Consider the following 6000-nt stretch of genomic DNA (forward strand, 5'->3'; position numbering starts at 1 on the left):
TGGGAGGGGGAGTCCTGATGGGTGAGATTAGACCTTGAGATGGGGACTGGGATGAGAATCTTGAGGAGTAGAGATTGGGATTAGCTACTTGAGAATTTGAGTGGGAGGAGGGGCCAGGGGTATGGAACTGGGACAAGATAGGTTGGAGAGGATGGGGTAGGAGAGGTCACAGTTGGAAGGAATGGGTAAAAAAGTCTATGCCCAGTGGAGCACACTCCCATCCAGACCCCAGAGCGCAATCCAAGATTCCTGAGTCTCGCCATTCCTTTGCTGTTGGCAAGTCTCTGGGAACCCCAGCAGCAAAGTGTGTTCTCCATCCTCTTCTCGTGCCAGCCCTCATCGGGGATGACAACATCCTGCTGCTATCAGTTACTCTGTTAACTCCAGTGACAGAGCTCTGTGTGGCAGAGCTAAACTTTCCACCCCTGCTGATGACCCACGTGGGTATCCCTCGGCGGCCACATCAAGGAATTCCTGGGGTTTTTCCAGTTTGCCGTTTTAAAAAGTTGGAAAATGACACACAACGGTCTATTAAAAGAACCTTATTAAATGGCAGAGTTAAGCACTCAAAGCCAGGAAAGGCCATCGGGGCAAATTAAGGTTGCACTGGCATCTTTAATTCTGGCACTTCCTAATTTTTTGAATGTTTGGCTTTGCAACCTTACTCTGTAACCTAGTTCTTTGTATGGGCTGTGGTACATAGAAACTATGGGAACAGTTTGATGAAATGTAATTCCAGAATATGCTGGTTCATCAAAGCTGAAACGTACGTGTCTGTGTATGTCTGAGCAAGAGTGCGCATGGCTGATCCTCAATCGTTCATTCTGCAGTCAGATGCTTAGAGCACATGCCTGCGATGCGGGAGACCCTGGTTCAAGTCCCTGCTCTCCCTGATTTAGGGAGCTCTGTGATGGGAAAACGTTGCTACAGACCCACCCTTGATCCTGTCTCTCCGACATACGCGGTGAGTGACCCAACCACTTGGCTAGTCTGGATCTCTGAATTGTTTAATGAAAAAATACCAAAGGGGCTACTTTAAACCTTGAAATTCTCCATGGACCACAATTACTGTTTTCCAGACAGCCCTGCTTAATGCTATCCGTTCCATCTCCCACCCCCGCCTTTCCCACTGAAGGGAATTTGATTCATACCGGCTCTCGCTGAGAACATTTTTTCCTCGAAATGCTGCTATCGAGTAAGTTATCGTTTACGCTGACTCGTTCGGGGACTTGCTTTTCTCAACAGAGTTTCCCCGTGCGCAGGATGGTCTTGAGAATGTGTAGTTCAGCCGTTCTCAAACTGCAGGTCGCAACCCTGTTTTAATGGGGTCGCCAGGGCTGGTGTTAGACTTGCTGGGGCCCGGGACTGAAGCCTGAGTGCCACCACCCCGTCCGAAGCTGAAGCCCAAGTCCCACTGCCCAGGGCCAAAGTCCGAGGGCTTTTTACCCTGGGTGGCAGGGCTCAGGTTACAGGCCCCCTGCCTGGGGATGAAGCCCTTGGGGTTCAGCTTTGCCCCCTACCCTGGGGCAGCAGGACTTGGGCAGGTTCAGGCTTCAGTCTCCCCTTCTGGGGTCGTGTAGTTATTCTTATTGTCAGAAGGGGGTCACGGAGCAATGAAGTTTGAGAACTCTTGGTGTAGTTTAAAGAGATGGAGGAAAAAGTCCTCTTGGCACAGCTTTGATAAGCATTTTATAAGTGTGCCCGATCAGCCTTCCACGATTCCAGCCAAAACAAAGCTCATGTAAACATTGAAATAACAGTTGGCTTAGCTGCTCTATACATTGCTGCCTAGTTTGTAAAGCCTGAGGCATGCCCGGAAGCCATGTATTTATTTTGAATGGGTATAAAACCTTGCTCTGTGGGATAGCTGAGATGTGCATCAGCTCCCTGTAGTATGGTCAGGGCACGAATTAGAGGAGTTGTAGCAGAGTCTTTGCATGCTGGAAAGGACCACGGGCTGGGGTGGGGCTTTTCTTCTGAAGCTGCCCTTTGGGGAGTTAAAGAACTGTGGGAAAAACTTCTAGCCGAGCAAACTTCAGAGAACCATGTAAACAGCCCTTTACACAGTAGGTTGACAACTTTCTGCTGAGTCTATGGGACTTTGTGCATGGGCAGCAAACCACAGGGGAAGGGGATGAACACAAGGGAAACCAGTCCTCTCTTCTGTTTTATAGAAGTGTTAAAAATGCGCTTGAGGGGCCCGTGGATTTTGGTGACATTAGTGTAAATTGCACCGCCTTTCAGGCAATCATGAGCTATTTTAGAGCTGTTGCTTTTTTAGTCTAAAAACTTAAGCCAAGACATTTCTCCAGCAAATTTGGCTTTGTTCTCATCTTATGTTTCTTAGCTGGTAAACACATCTGTTCAGTCCACTGTCAAAGTTCAAAGGGAGGGTGGTGCCAGCAAGGAAGTGCTCAAGAGTTGGGTGTTTGAAAACCCAGAGGCTACAAAGCTCAAGTGTTCCAACTTTAGCTACATGCACAAATCCCTTCTTCTCTTTAAGCTCCGTTTTTTTAAATGGGGGAGTTAACGCAATTAAACCACATTTTAACCACACAGCCCCTACTTCAAACTACCATTGAAAAGTGATAGTCCTCCTCCTTCTCCTTCAGCCATGCTTTGTGGCTAGTTTTATAGTGAGCTGACCTTAGAAGCATACTGTTTAGGTCTGTGCTGATTGATGGCGCTCTTGGAACTGATCAGACTTAGTAGCTGAAGAACTTTGAACGACTGATGGATTTTGTGGTGGGGACCCGGAGGGGTGGTTCCAGCGGGTCGCAGGAGATGGTGCAGCAGAATGGCTAATGGGCTAAAATGGATTTTGTGGGCAGAGAATGAACACCATTCAGACAAACCCCACTGCTTGGATTTTAATGGACTCTGTGTGCCTTAAATATACTGCCGTGAATGGAGTGTGGACAATAGGTGCTGGCTTGACAGCCCTGGAAGTTAGCGTCTGTCATTCTCCAGCTGGGGACAGTGTGTGTAGCAGGAGGGCAAAACGTACTGTAGTGTTGTGAGGCAGTCTCCCTCGGGACTGAACTGAAATCTCTCGGGTTAGTGTACGCACGTCAGAGCAGGGATTGTCACTATCTCCTTACTGTGTGTGGGTCCAGCGCCCAGCACAACCGTCCTCCAGACCTGACTAGGGCCTTTGGGCTCTACTGCAGTACAAGTATGTATGGCTACTGTTCCTCACACGATCCAGCAAATATTAGAAACGAGGCTATCACAGTGAACCCCTCCAACCTCTAGCAGCTCAGCACCCAGCTGGTGGATTTGCTGTGCTGAATTCATCACTTGCTTCAGTGGGGTTGCAGCAGAGATGAATGTGGGACTGAAAGTTGGGTGTGGGCTGAGTGTTGGCCTGGGAACCAAGCCCTCCTGGGAGTTTCACATACTAGTTTTGCTCTAGGCTCTGTCTGTGCCCTGAGGCCAGTAACTTCACCCCTGTGGGACTCACTTTCTCCATCTGTAAAATGGGTTGCTTGGAGGCTTAATTAAGGGATCTTGGGTAAGTGTCTCTAATTGTGAAGCATGGAAAGATCCCCTGGAGTTACAGTAGCTCCAGTTGGAAGAAAAACTGGGTCAGTCAGGAGTCTTAAAGTTCCTAACACTTGGTGTTGGGAAGGTGAAACTTTCTCATTCCTTTTTTTAATATTTATGCTAAACTAGTGGGTTATGAACATCTGACTCAAAAGGCCTTTTAGCTCTAAATATTTATCACTTTAATGCCATTGAACTCGTTTTATTCACACATGGCTTGTTTTGTAGCCCTCATTAAAAAAGTAAAGTAAATCCATTTACTCATGTCTGAATATCAGTGACATCATCGCAGACTTTTCAGAAGCCTTCCAGATGCATCGCTAACTTAAAGCTCTCAGCCCCTGACCTTCCAATGATCAGCCCCACACCATCCATCCATCTTCTCGCTGCTCAGCCCCAGCTATGATGATCCTCCACCATTCCTTCCATAATAACTTTCTCAAGGCTAAAGAAAAATCAAGCCAAGGCTGAAGACCTGAAATATTGAAACTTCCACTATTGTAGTCTATATTAAAAAACAAGCTTTTATAGACTGATTTTCTCTTATGATAGGAGTCATATTTTAGTGCAAAGGGGTAGAGTTAAGGTTAAGTGTACAGCCTTAATACTAACGTTTCTGACTTCAGTACTTGCTTGCTATTAATACTGGCTTTTGTAAGCATGGAGTTACAAGTATATTAAAATATTTGCTTTGTGGTATATGTATTACTATTAAAAATAAAATAGCCACATCTGTAACATTTAATATATAGTTCCTGTGGCTCTTTAATCAGCTGTGCCTCGGTTCCAGATGAAACCAAACAGGCTGCCTTTGTGGATCAAATGTGTCGCCTAGAGGGAGCACTCAACTTGAAATGATCTCAAAGTTTTAAGGCATCCAAGATAGTGAAAGAAGACATTAAACTTGAAAGTCCCACAGAGAGGCATGTGCCACATGTTTACAACCTACCCCTAGCCTTTCATGCAGAGCATGAGGCCATTAAACAGGTCAGCCATTAATCTCAGTAATCATTTGGCATTTTTCTCTCAAAGATGGCAGCAGCTCCTTTACTGTCTAGCCCACATACAGCTGCTGAGCAGGGCTTCTACTTATCTCTTCTTGGACATCTGGTCTCCTCCTTATGGGCAGGGGATTTGGGACATCACTCCAGTCAGGCCTTTGCTGCAAAGTCAGCATGGGGCCTATCTTTCTCAGCAGGATGTGCCATAGAATGCTGTATGACCGCCTCCCTAACTAGCAGGTGTTGGGTACTGTGTAACCAGCAGCACTCCACTACTGAATGTGTGATTCTGAGCTGTAACAGTTGGTCACAGGAGAGGAGAAAGTGGCTTGGAGGGTAGTACGCGATTCACTTAGGATCCAGGCTGTGATGGATCAGCTGTCTGGGCATTGCAGTTGAAGACAGTATGTATAATCCTCAAGTCAGGCTAATTCGCTGGGCTGCTGGGCTATTAGGTTTGACAAGGATGCATGTTTCAGAGTGAAGGCTTAACTGTGCATATCAGAGATGGGCCCACGCCACACTTTCAGTTCTGGGTGAGCAGTTCCCGAGTTCCAGGGTGTTCAGGCCCACCTCCCACATATTGGCACATTTATGGATTAAACTAATTATACTGGCTGGAAGTACAAACATGGAGCTGTTGCTTCAGACCAGATCTGCCATCACTATTGTCCAGCACAAAAGGAAAGGACAGGGTTTAAATTCCACTAATCTTAGAGGGCCAAAGTATCAAAGGAAGGTGTAAGAAGGTGCATGTGGCTATTAAATTGGAAACACCCCTAATCTGTGCAATGCAAATCGGCATTTGTAAGTGGAAATGATGTAGTTTTGTGTACAAAGGGTCCGTCAGATGTACAGCCTCTCCAGTGTGCTCCTAGAAAGGAGGATTGGGTGAGTGCACCAGAAATGCCCATCAGCAATATTTTGACCTGTTGATTGCAGGGATCTCCCTATATTTTTAATGTAACCTTTTTCTTTTTTCCAATTAGCAGAATTTTGTCCCTGTTGTTTGTATTACAGTAGTGCATAGAGAACTGGGCCCCCTTGTGCTGGATACAGCTGGCTGGAAAATTTGGCAACAATTTGTGTCAGAATAAATGTGTTGATTGTGACAATTTTTTTGATGGGGGGGGGAGTCAAAATGTTTTGTTTCAACAGTGTTGATTTGATTCATTTCTATTTTTATATTCTACTCCAATTAATGTAAATATTATGTATTTAATATTGTGTAATAGGATATATTTAATGTTTTAATATGGAAAAATGATATCAAAACAACTCTATTGATTTTGTAAGTGATAGTGTAAGTGAAATTAAGTGATGATGTCAATTTTTTTTCCAAATTTTCTGTTTGTAGAAAATGTTGCATTTTTATTCCAAATTGGACCTGTTTTTTTGTTTTTTTTTTAAATACAGGAATTTCTTGCGGAAGGGAACTTCTGGTACTTGACCA

The sequence above is a fragment of the Gopherus evgoodei genome, chromosome 13 (genome assembly GCF_007399415.2).
Source record: "Gopherus evgoodei ecotype Sinaloan lineage chromosome 13, rGopEvg1_v1.p, whole genome shotgun sequence".
NCBI classification, from domain to species: domain Eukaryota; kingdom Metazoa; phylum Chordata; order Testudines; family Testudinidae; genus Gopherus; species Gopherus evgoodei.